Source organism: Amblyomma maculatum, chromosome 2 (genome assembly GCF_055883805.1).
Source record: "Amblyomma maculatum isolate TAMU_Amacu chromosome 2, ASM5588380v1, whole genome shotgun sequence".
In the NCBI taxonomy this organism is placed as follows: domain Eukaryota; kingdom Metazoa; phylum Arthropoda; class Arachnida; order Ixodida; family Ixodidae; genus Amblyomma; species Amblyomma maculatum.
Window position 1 is genome coordinate 76,262,976 of NC_139345.1, and position 13,530 is coordinate 76,276,505.

The following is a 13,530-nucleotide window of genomic DNA, read 5'->3' on the forward strand; positions in this document are numbered from 1 at the left end:
GTCAGATGACGAGTGACTATCTTGGTTAGAGTTGGACTTTGCCATATCGAAGACATTCAGGTCCAAGGAGGCATGTCAAAGCAAAGGCTAACCAAACAAACGTACGAAGCAACAATCATGACAATCAGATCCACAGTGGCGCAAATCACGTACCTTCTTGATCACTTCAAGTATCTTACAACAATGTCTTCTGTGTGCCTTACTAGTGCATTGCATTTAACCGAATCTTATTTTCAGCTTCCGATACGCCCTAAAGCAGGCTCTGAAAGCGGGTCTATAGTATCGCTTTTTAGCAGCCTAAGGCAATTCAAAGGCGGGAACTACAAAGTTGACGCAAGGGCTGCAGTTTTCACCTCGCAGAAAATACTGAAGGTACCACTAGCAAAAAATATATATATATCGACTGATGTTATACACATTTTGCCATGCTTCGTGCAGGTTGGCATCTTGCAAGCATCGGTTTGCAAATGCACCTATCAACAATAGGCAGCTATAAAACTTGGAATTCGCGATTATGAAAGTCGTACCTTGCCAACTGCCTGCTGCGAGAGAGTTTTCGAGTCAGCTTGGATTCATCCATGTGTGGTGTGAACCAGCAGCTGACATAGAGTTAGCACCGATTGCATTCTTGGCTGGTTACCTTGCACGTCCATTTGAAGAGAAAGTGTGAATAGTTTTACAGAATCTCATGAAACATTTTTATTTATTCTGTTTTCAGTGCCTGCCCGTGTTTTCATTATTTATATATTACCAAAGTTTAAATAACTTCTAGTGCTTACTTTAGAGTGTCAATAATTTTATTTTATTAGTCCCCATCCATTTATTAACTTTGTGCCTTGTGATTCCTGCAAAACCCTCGACTTATCAAAATTCTTAATGACGGACGCCTAAGGTATCTGAAAATCCCCATGCACCTTTGTTAGCAAGGTGATGAAGTGCCCGGAGGTCAGAAGAAGCAGCAAGCTATGCAACATGTTAGTTTCATCCCTTCTTCCCCATTTTGTGCAATTTCCGGAGTTGATTTGCGAGAGAGAAGACCGCAGTCACACTAAGGACCTAACCAAACTAATGCGACCACTGCTGACCAATTGGACAGGCAACATCAATCTGACAGTGGAAAAAATCACGCTTGCACATAAACCTTTTTTGAGGAAAAGTTCTTCGCTTGTAAAATAAGCTTGTGTGCCTTCTGTGCATCACGCGACTTCATAATCAAACGAAAAAAGAAATTGCCTGAGCCTGCGGGCGTGTCGATGAACTGGCTGTCTTGTGTTGTTTCTTTTGCAACAGTTTGTGTTAGCTAGTATGTTTAGGTGGTGGTACCCACTTGGATATTATTTCCAGTGAAAACGGAGGAACTGGTTGAACGATAATGTTGAACGCTACGTCCTCAATTGTAAGTTTCCAGAAAAGTGCGCGCTGAATAAATGGCCCCAAACCTTGTCCCGATTTCAAGATTGTAATATCTAATACGTTATTACAGTGGTTGAAACGCAACTAAATGGGTGCCCACTCAGCGAAGCACACGACTGCCTCGATTCTCGTTGTAAACGGAAGACCACGAATGACTTCGAAAAGCCCAATGATGATGACATGCCGCTATCACCTTATCAATAGCAAACTTGCACGTAGCATCACATAATGTGTGAAACGCCGCTCATAAATCCTAAATTGAGCAAGCGCCGATCACGCGGACGCCGAAACGAAAGCACAGCCACGGCCGCTGCGCGCAGCTCTCCGCCCGGACTCGTCCCGGAGCGGTGGCGCCGCAGCGGTGGCAATGAGAACTAGGCGCAATACGGCTCTTCTGGGCGACGCGACGGGCCGCACCCAAGTGCGCCTCCATTGAGCGGCCGTGGCAGGGAGGACGCAGGTCGTTATGGCGTCTCCGCAATACAGTGTTGCCACAACGGCCGCCTGCTAAACTTGATAGTGAATAGGGTCTATACCCAAGTATTTAATAGAATGAATCAGCGAGATTAGGATATTATGACGGCAATGTTTAACAGAGGACGCTTGTGGGAAAACGAGGACGGTACACTAGTTGAAATATAACAGCAAAAAAAAAATAATAATAACCATAATTGAAAGCTAATTTCATGCTGTACTTCCAGCGCATTTAGATACTGTTGCAATAATTGATACATGATGTGAATATTTGTGGCAGAAGCGAAAAAAGCAATATCGTCCGCATACACATGAACTTTGACGACCGGGTGAATAGGGATATCACCCATTACGATATTAACTAATAACGGCGAGAGGAGCTAGGAGCCTTGTGGTACACTTCCAGACGGTGTAAGTGCTAGAATTTAATGTACCCTTAGTTCAATAGAGGGATCTATACCTTAAGAACTCCCTTATTTACGCGAAGAATTACAAAGGAGGTTGTATACCAGCTAGTTTATGAAGCAAAATGCTGTGTTCTACGCTGTCGTACGGATCATAATTCCCAATGTAATTAGAGCCGATTCCTCTTTTCGCCTTATAGCAACATTAAAACAGCTCTCCAAGTCTTATGTGCGCGATTAAAATCGAACACCCAGGTTGGAAACGAATCTCAGCCTCACTAAAGCCTTAAAGGGTCGGAACATGATTCGTGAGGTGGCTGGAGACTACCCGTTCAACAAGCACAACTAAATTCGAAGTGAGAGCAATCGGCCGAATATTGTCGAGATGAGAACCATTCCTCTAGTCATTTAGAAGTGAAATTATTTTCGCTGTTCTCCAATCTTTCGGAAACTAGGCTTTTTCCAAAGACCAATTCACAATCTGCAATAAGTCCGGAGCAAAGTCTTGCGTTGGTTGGTATTTTAAGCGTGGAAACTGAAATTCTGTCAACACCAGGGGCAGCAGACCACAGACAATTACCACAGATACAGACACATGAGTGAAGTCTGCATCCAAATGATACGGGGTTGAAAGAAAGGCAGTGCGAGCTTGAAAACGCGCGGCAAGGGCTTGGACTATGGATTCTAGTTGATCTTTTTTCTTTTCGTGGGCCAATACCTTGGTCTAGGCAATTTAAAAAAAACGCATTGGTAAATAGTTGGTTAGTTCACAGGAAGGGAAAGGCGCAGTATCTGTCACACTTGTTTCTGTGGACACCTGAACCGCGCCGTAGGGGAAGGGAGGACGGAGGGAGTAAAGTGGAAAGGGAGAAAGAGGAGCCGTAGTGGAGGGCTACGGAGTAGTTTCGACCACCTGGGGTTCTTTAACGTGCGCTGACATCATTCTCTCCCCTGGTGGGACTGGGGCAGGTAGGTCACCGCCGCTTGCGGCGGGGGCTAGCCTTCCACCGAATTTTTATCTGTTGTAGGCCGTCATTGCACCCGCCACCGCTTCGGTGGCGGACGACGGCTGTTGCGGCGCGCGTCTCTCTTTCCCTCTTCCTTTTCTTTCTTCTCTATTTTCTCTTCTGTCTGCCCCGCCGGGGTGGTGCAGTGGTAAGACGCCCGACTACTGTGCCGGAGTACCCGGGTTCGAACCCGACCTCGGCGGCTGCGTTTCGATGGAGGCGAAACGGAGGCGTCCGTGTGCTGTGCGATGTCAGCGCACGTTAAAGATCCCCAGGTGGTCGAAATTACCGCGTGGCCCTCCACTACGGCTCCTCTTTCTCTCTTTCCACTTTCACTCCCACCTTCCACCCTTCCCTTACGGCGCGGTTGCGGTGTCCACAGAATACAAGTGAGACAGTTACTGCGCCTTTCCCTTCCTATAAATAAATCAGTTGAAAAATCTCCTGTCTGCACGAGGCAGTGGAGGTGGTTCAGCTACAAAGCCAGTAGCAGGCCCGTGCATTTTCTTTTCCTTCTTCCTACAGCCACAACAACAGCGCTGACATCGCACAGCACACGGACACCTCTTCGTTTCGCCTCCATCGAAACGCAGCCGCCGAGGTCGGGTTCGAACCCGGACACTTCGGGCAGTAGTCGGGTGTCTTACCGCTACACCACCCCGGCGGGGCAACGCATTAGTAAGTTTCATGTATATATAGATTTCCAGTTGACTGGGTTAGACAAATAGGCGTTTAGGTTTGCGCTGTATTCGTCCTTAGCCTTGTAATTAGTAAGTTTCATCTATATATAGATTCCCAGTTGACTGGGTTAGACAAATAGGCGTTTAGATTTGCGCTGTATTCATCCTTAGCCCTAAATATTGTTCTTTTAAACGAAGCTGCAAATAATTTGTAATTTATCAGTTGTTTAGGCATTAGTTATGCGTTAGGCGCTTCCATGCGACATTCCACAGACTGTGGGCTTTTTCGTATTCTTTATTCCACCAGCTCGAACGAGTATTGTTTTGTAGTTGACCGAACTGCAAACATTGACCGCCGAATGGCGTCTAACACTGTAGTTAATACTTGAGGATCGCGGTTATATTTATCAGAGGGGGCAGCGGACGAGAAGGCCGACCTAGAAGTTTCTTAAGTGTATTATTGACAAATGTTAGTGCGGAACCAGTTGGCTTAAGCGGACTGCACGCAATGGTGAAAGTGAGTAGGTAATGGTCACTTGACGTACTGTAGTCAATCGTAGGCCACGAAGATTCCTCATTACCATCAACAGCTAACGTTAAATCAATCAAAAGCTGAATGAGAATCTGCCCTCATATAAGTTATGGCGCGAATGGTGTAACAGAGCACGTCATTTGTTGACATCCAAGACCAAAGTAACCTACCGACTACATTCTGTTCTGGAACCCCACATGACCTGATGCGAATTGAAGTCCCGAGACGAAATTACTTTTGAAATTGCGCAGTAAAGCGTCTAAGCCATCCATCCTACGGACACCCGCGTGGAAGTAGATACTTGCAACTATAACAGGGACCCACTGCGGAACAACAACTTTGAACTGCAAATATATCAACATCAGGTCGCATAAATTCATGAGACACTTGCGTGAAACAGTTTCGTTGACATCGATGTTAACAAGCTCTCACCCCTGCTGTTTGGGCAATCAACTCTAAAACATGGAAATTTTTAATTGTGAAAAGGTAATCAGGAGAGAGCCAAGTTTCCTGTCATAATACAACGTCTGTAGTAAGTTTAAGAAAAATTCTAGGGAGCACTTTGGATCTCTAAACTGCGATGAGGCGAAAGCCTTTATCACGCGGTGGTCCGAAGCCCTCCACAAGGGCACCTATTTCTCTCTGTTTTCACTCCCGTCTTCGCGATGACGCGATAGCGTAAGCTACAAGCCTGTATATAAAGCCCCGCTTTAACCGAGCCGTATAAACGTGCCTGAGTGGCCTAGGGATAACATGAATGCAGGGGTATTGGCAAGCTGATTCTGATATCCCCCTCCCATATGAAAGGAGAGGCCCAAGTTGGCAGCTCCTGCAAAATGTAATGCCAGGAAGCCCTATGTCCAGTTAGTGCTCGACCATATCAGCTGCCAAATGCCAGCCTTCCAACCTTTGGATGTAACGGACGGATGGTCAGCGCGAATATGAGCGCTTAAAGGCTTTCGTCTTAATAAGCTGCCGTAAGTGGTGGAAAGAAGATGAGATAAAGAGAAAATTCGAGTCCAGAAATTCCAACCATGATTATTGCTTTAAACGTGAGGCAGCAACAACCTCTCTCGACACGTCTGATTTCTTTGCAATTCCTCGAGAACCGCTTAGTCTTGAGATGCGAATGATCAAATTTAGAAGGAGAGGGGGAATAACAACGTTTCTGAGATGTACATACATGGCATTTCAATGTCTGATTGGCAAGCGTTAGAGAGGTAGACAGGATCAGTATCATCTACAGCCACAGGCGTGGACGCAGAAGAGGCGGCTGGTTGAATGGTATCTACGGTTGCATAGGAAGGTGGGCGTGTATAGTCAGACTACATAAAGCCGATGAAACAGCCTGCGCGGAAATGTTTTGTGACAACGCATCGCTGAATGCACTGATAAGGGAGTAATTACTCATTGACATCCACTCAAGCACAGCCATACAGCTGAAAAAGAAAAGCTAACAGCTTTCTAAGAAACTTCGTAGTTGAAAAATTATCCTGATCAGGACGAATTTTTTTTTTTTTTTACGATGTTTCTGAGAAAGCTGTATAGCTTCCCTTTGTAGTCGTATGACTGCGATTGGGTGGATGTCAATGCGTAATTACTCCTTTATTACAAATCAACTCCACCTTGGGGGATTCCTCTAAATATCCGACCAACAGAATTCACTGATCATGCGGTCAAGTAAACCAGCAACAGCCTTCTTCGGCGCAGCAACAATCGACTTTGTTAGGTTTGCCTCAACATCAGTAGGGGTCTCGCTGACAATATTTGTGTACGAACTCTGTCTTCTGTTAAGTACGGCATAAGTACCCGCTCGCGAGAACCTGTCACGATTAATAATGTTCAGGACACTCTGTTCATCGCCGAGATTTGGACAAGTGGGATCGTAAGCTGTGTAATCGCAGTTTCACGTGCAGCAACAAATCGACTCAGAAGGGCAACATCTGATGCACGATAACCACCGCAAACTTGGCAGCGCGTTGCTGACTTACAAGATATGACCTGTGTCCAAACAGCCAGCAGTTCGTACACTGCAATGGTCATGGCTGCAGTGTATCAACACGGTATGTAATACATAGGGCCAAACTTCGATTTCACACGGGCAAGAGGACCCTGCTCATGTTGCGATAATTGACTCGGTTGGCATACGAGAGCCCCAAACCTTTCTACTATAGCGATAAACTGAGAAGATGTCAACACCGACATCATGGAGGCCCTAAAGAATCTCTTCTGGCGTAGCAGAGAAATCCACACCGCGGATTATTCCTTGGCACGTCGTTCAGGAGTAAAGGCTTTCGCCGACAGTTAGGCGAAACAGACGGACTGGAGGAAGTGCACAACACAATACAAGTCATCTTTTTTGCATAAAATTTCTCTCCTGCCAAATGATCGTACCTCGGAAATTTTCAGATCTCGGATGGTCGCAGTCTTCAGTTTGTCCTGGATAGCCTATTTTAATTACACCATCGCCTACAGGAACAGCGCCATAGAAATGACCTTGACATCATTTTCACAAAAAGACTTTAGCGGCATGATTTCAATTGGCAAACTGGCGAACCAGGTTACCGGACCTGTGCTCGGAGAAGACATAGCCATGGTCGTAAGCACATGAACTCTACATCCAAAGGGGAAATCCTGGTTAAATCCACCACTCGCGGAATGGCCTCACCAACTGACTACAAGCCAACTGACTCAGAGGCAGGAAGTGGATCAGGCAGGTGGGGTTCAGGTAGGCCGGGAGAGGAACAAACAAAACAAGATCGAAGGTGACCAGCAGCCAAAAATGCACCACGCTTCGAGAAAGAGCCTGACGTTGAGCAATCCGTACCAGCGCGTGCCTGCATAGCTTATGAATAGCCTGTCTCCCTCGGGATCTAAGGGTCCCATTGTTTTAGGTTCTCGTCTCAAGAATTCTGCTCAAGTTGGCAGCTCCTGCCAATTCGGTCATGGCAAGTTGTCTCGTAATGTCACACAAAAGGGTGACCAACCACCAATGCATTGATATTGCTATTTAGTTCACAGACAGGCCTGGAACTGCCTCCGCTGCTTGTATACGGTGTGCCTGTGCGGATGTTGAACAATATTTTATGCGTTGTCCAGACACAAAGCTTAGATGAATGTTGTAGACGTTCCTCTCAAGACGACAGGAGAGCCAAGTGACTCTCTTCGAGACATTGTTTAACGGCGAAACCCCACTCGTAAAAAAAGGAAGCTTCTCGGCTTATAAAACTTATTCGAAACTCTGAGGTAGAGTCCAGATGTTGGCAGCCGCAGTTGATGACTGCGGGATGAGTGCGCCCATTTTAACTAACTCCCAATTTATAGTGGAGAAATCGCCAGAATAACACTCGCAAGGCTAAATTTACCAATAGTTAACCACAATTTCAGTTCGACTTTGGCCTGAATTCGCATCCACACAGTGGACATGAGTTTTAATGGCCTTTTCAGAGGTTGTCCAGACAAATAGAGGGCCTAGAAGCGTAGAACACAGCTCAGAGAACAAATCAATGAAGAATTGATTTCATTCAAGACTATTAGTGCGTCAAGAACTTAAGGCCGATATTGTGAACCGAGGTGGCATCGTAAAGAGCTAGAAACAAAATATTGTGAGTCAAGAAAATATTGTCAGTCAAGAATCATTATTCGTAAGCTAATCCTTTCTGACCTAAGAAGTAGAGAATTATTAGCCGATTAAGTATTGCCATCTGTAGAATAATGCCGCTGAGCTGTCCCACCCCCCCCCCTACACACACACACACTTTCTTTCAGTGTTATTAGTTTTGACGTAGACTCCCCCTTTTTTCATTTTTGTTTTTCTCTCTCTGCAATGCAAAAATTTTATTTTTCGCAAATATTTATATTTATATTGGTTTAAAACCGTTGTGCTTTAGGCAGTGTGGGCGGGGCAACATAATTATTATCTACTTTTAATTACCAGACCAACTTCAGACATTAAGGATTGTCTGAATGACAAGAAGACACATCAGTGAATCATGCTGTAATTAATGTAACATCTATTTTGTGGATGGGACGTGACTGAGGCTGGACGTGACCATTGTGCATCAAATGACATATTTAGCTGCCACGCCCACTCCTATCTTCTCGCTTCGATGGCACGGAGTGCGAATGTTGTTGTTGTTGTTGTCCAAATAACATATGACACATAACCACACAGGGGGATCGGCCGAGAATTTGGGCAGAAAACAAAAGCTTTTGAAGTATGCTTACATCTAAAAAAAGTTAATACGATTGGAGGGGTAGAGGAAAAGAAATGAAAAGGTGAAATAAACGAAATAAAAAATGAAAAGTCATAACGCACACGGGAGATTGACACTGGGATTTTCAGAACAAGTGACGTTTAAAAATTTAGCAAGGCAAACGATTTCATACCATTAAAAAAATTTGCATGACGGTAAAAACAGGCCTGTGACTAGGTCCAAGGATGATGGCGCCATATGATAACAATATCGGGCTATTTAAATTGAGGCCAAGCTGTTGAAATATATTTTCCATCAACTGTCTTCTCAACGTAGTTAAGCGGCGGCAAAATAATAAAAAACTATCTAATAATTTTTGTTCATCGTAAAATGCGCAAGCTGATTTTATGGCGTCATTCTGTTCCCTCAACGGTATGGATGGGTGGATGGATGGAATATAGGAGCGTACCCTTTGAAACGGGGTGGTAGCAGTAGCTGTCATGCTCATTTTTCTTCCTATATTCTAATTATTGATTTAGAATGGTCAACTAAACCATCATTCTATTTATTAAATTTTTGTTCCTACATTGCTAACCTTATGTCACTTCTCTGCTTTTAAGCCACCAATCTTCCAGTCGTTTTTTGCTAGTTTCCACCGCCGGTTTATTCACCCGGCCACTGTTATCTCTAAACCCCGGAGCTTTAGGAACAGTGATAGCGCCTGCATCAACTTCCGGATGAGTACCATTACATTCGAGTATAATATGGTCAATTGTTTCACTGGAATTACCACACACAGCACATGCGTCATCTCCATTGTTAAATTTCTTTTTGCAGCTGCGTGTTCTAAGGCACCCTGATCTAGCTTCAAAAAGTAGGGCACTGCCTCTTGAGTTATCAAAGAAATCTTCCTGATCTGCATTTTCCACTTTCGGTATAATTCCACACTCTGCTTCTTTTCCATCGAATTTATCCAATTTTTACCTTCTGTGTTTTTCACCTGTTGCTTAATGCTCTTTATTTCTCCGTCCTTGTGACTAGCATACTTACTAGTTAGTTTCCTAGCTCTTTTCCTCCATTGTGAGTCAACGCTTTTCAAGTACAGGTATTTAAATACTTTAGCTGCCCATCTGTTACTGTCCAGTTTCCTCAGGCGTTCCTCCTATAATATTTTACTCTGAGCTTCCCGTACTTCGAAAGATGCCCAGCCCATATCTCCCTGTACCGCCTCATTTGTAGTTTTGCCGTGGGCACCTAGTGCTAATCGTCCAACGGATCTCTAATTTATTTTTAATGCCGACTGTACCTCTGATTTTAGGCACAAAACCGAATTTCCGAAAGTAAGTCCGGGCACCATAATTCCTTTCCAAATACCCCCCAAAACCTCATACCTATTGTATCCCCACAATGCCTTATGCTTCATTATCCCGGCGTTCCTTCGCCCTTTGGCCTTAAGTGAGGCCTTAAGGTTGAGGGTCGCCGGAAAAGGGGTAGGCAGCGAACGCGATGGTTAGATGGCATCCTCGAGGCACTGCAGATGAAGTTATGTGATGTTAGGAAGATGGTGAAAGACCGGAAAGCGTGGCGTGACATGGTCCATAGGGTCACGAAGAGTCGGACACGACTGAACGACTGGACTGAACTGAACTGAACTGAACTGATTGCTCATTGCTCACGCTTTGGTAGGGTCCTCTGAGCAGCGCCACCTGGCGACAGATAGCGGAAATATTGTAAAAATGAATAATAGCGGGTGTAAAGCATGCCGAACTCATTGCTTCAGTGGCGCAAAGCATTGACACTACTTACCTCAGCAATAAACGATTAAAACATGTGTTCGAATCTGGTAACATAAGCTTTTTGTTTTTTACACACAATGATTTTTTTGCTATTTCTCTTTAATATGACGAGCTATTCTCACGAATAATTTAAAGGTTTTCTTGAATTATACCTATGCTCTTAACAGTCTGTATAATAATGGCGTGCTTGGCTCTCTTTGCTGTACTCTGTTGTAGTAACACGTATACATGCCAATTGTGATTGACCAAGGCGTTGGTGTTCAGTTCTAGAGAATGTAACATAACATCTGCTTACATACACGAAGAAAAATAATTGCAAGTTTAAAGGAAAGAGGAAATAATCTAGCATTAGCTTAGAATCAATTCTGCCTCGTTTTTATTTTTGCCGACGTATTTCATGTAATTGTCTCATGACTGTGCGCCATTTCAAAGAAGAAGACGGTATAAGTAGGTTCATGGCGCATCTTCACTGGATCGCCGTTGTGAACGCGACCTGGCTTCTAGCGACTGGAAGCGATGTCACTGGGACCAGACGCCTGTCAGACAGGACCATTCCGGGGCGTAGTGCGGTTCGCAAATTGTCCCTGGAAGTTGGTGAAGAGCTGAACATACAGTGCAACCACAGTACTGCCTCACGGTCAAAAGTCACCTTCGCATGGTTCTTCAACGACTACGCCATACCCCCGCACCCTCGCCCAGGTCTATATCGCTACAGGATCATCACCGAACAAGCCGACCGTCAGCCATACCCGACATCTCACAGCAGCAGGCTGGAAATGGGGCGCTGCCGCACAGAGCACACTGGTATCTACATCTGTCTGAGCGTCGTGGACAGGACGGTCGTGGACGAACATCGCTTTGATGTGAACGTGAGGACCGGTAGCTGTAAAAGAAACACGTTGGAAGCAGGCACCGGTGATGACATGAGGTGCTTCGGGCATGCTTCGACGGAACAACTGTCCAGAAGTGAGTCACCCGAGCATGCTAAATGTAAGGTCGTTATGTTCATACGGCGAATAATTTGTCGTAACTTCTGTTTTTTGTTTCCCTAGATTATAAGATATGACCGCTGAATAAACAGTAACGTCTCTCCCAGTGTCGACGTTTTAAGTCTTGAAAGCGTGTTCTTAAATCATAGGATTATGCGCCTCACATTCTGTCAACCCCATGATAGATTACGAAGGCCATGTCAGTGCTTAGGGCGCTCGACCGCTGATACCGAAGACGCTGGTACAATCCCGGCCGCGTCCGCTGATTTTTGATGAGAACAGAAAGCAGTACATCCGATCATTGCCAATGAACGTTAAGGAATCTCAGGTGGCTGAAATTGACGGAGCTCTCCACTACGGCATTCCATATAACCTGTATCACTTTTTGACGTTAAGATATATAGACCAAATCAAACCTATACTGCCAGTAGAAATGTTCAGCGAGCTTCTTAATGCACCTCTAACCGAACGTACAAACGCAAACACACAAAAACTACAATATTGTGCTCCTCAGCGGCGGATGTGTGGACGCTTTGCGCAGAATCTCACCACCTCCTGGCGCCCACTCGACGGTGGAGCTTTGCGAGTGCGCTTGTGGGACAGGCGTGCGACAGCGACGAGCTATGCGCCGAGACCGACCCGGTATCCTTGTGCGAGGGTGGCCGTTGCATCTGCGCGCCCACGTTCACACTGGAGGGCAAGCACTGTATTAAGAGAGTGGGCCGCTACCAGCGCTGCGGAGCCCAGGTCATGTGCCGCGGCAACAGCATGACTTGCAACGAGGGCATCTGCGAGTGCTTCCAGGACGACCAGCACGATATCGACTGCCACGCCAAGAGCATGCCCAGCACGCTAACCACGGTCATGATCTACACGGCCATTAGCATCGCGGTCTTTGCCGCGGCCTTTGTCCTGTTTTACGCCTTCTGTCAGAAACGTTATGACCTTGACGACCAGCTGGAGGGCGCGTTTATCATTACCTGCGCCATCCTGTAAACTGCGCATGCGCTTCTTGAACTTAAAGGTCATCTCCAGTTACATAGAGATCTGCTTGTGGAGGACAATCTGTGGCGAGCCATCGATATTTACGAAACTATATGACCATGTTTGTGATCGGATAGTTTTTTTGTCCCCCTGCGTTTTCATAAAAATGTTTTGCTGCGACTGATCTCTTATTTTGATCTCCTTCTATTCGCAGTTGGCATTCGTTTCCCTCTTGGAGAGCGTTGAGTGAAATTACAGTAAACCATAACACCATGTATTTTTTTTTCTCGTCAAAAGTTGACATTACACGCTTTAGTTTAGCCAGGTTTCTTAACCGGTTACTCTAAATTATCTTTACGAAGGTTGAATACAGGGCATTCACAAATTTTGGCATGTGCGCATTGTCCACATACGTAAGCACGATGACCAACAGGTACTCTCTGGTTGTGTGCCGTGCAGGGAACAATAGCTTCAGGTGCCAAGGGATGCAACCTTAAAGTTACATAGGTGCAGATACCAATATAAACGTGCCACGTTGCCGATGCTTGATGCGTGATCTAATGATGCGGCAGCGTTTCTAGCTCGCAGCAGGGATGCTCACACTCAAACGTGCGCTTCCGGTTAGCCTATCCGTGCAGCTAGATTCCGAACTCCGGTATGTTTTGTTTGCGTGACGTCGAACCGGAGCATAGCATTCACTGACATGAGTGACGCAGACAGCGAAAAAAAAAAGCAGCAATGCTCATTCAATTTTACATGGAGCTAACACAATTACTTTATTTCTGCCTGCGTATGTGAACATATCAAAGCAGCCTTCCCAGCCTTCATTCCTCTCGTATTCCACCAGATTCCAGAATGTGCCTCCGTACTTTAGTAAATCGTCCTATAAAAAGTACTTCATTGCTAGCGCTGAAATTCAATAAAATATGACACTATCCGAATCCCGGAGGTGCGACACTGTGTTCGACTGACATTACAGGACAGTCCATCATCTCGATGTCAGTAAACAGCCAAGGTCTCCGTGAGAGTTCAGCCTATAGAATAGCAGCCGCTGC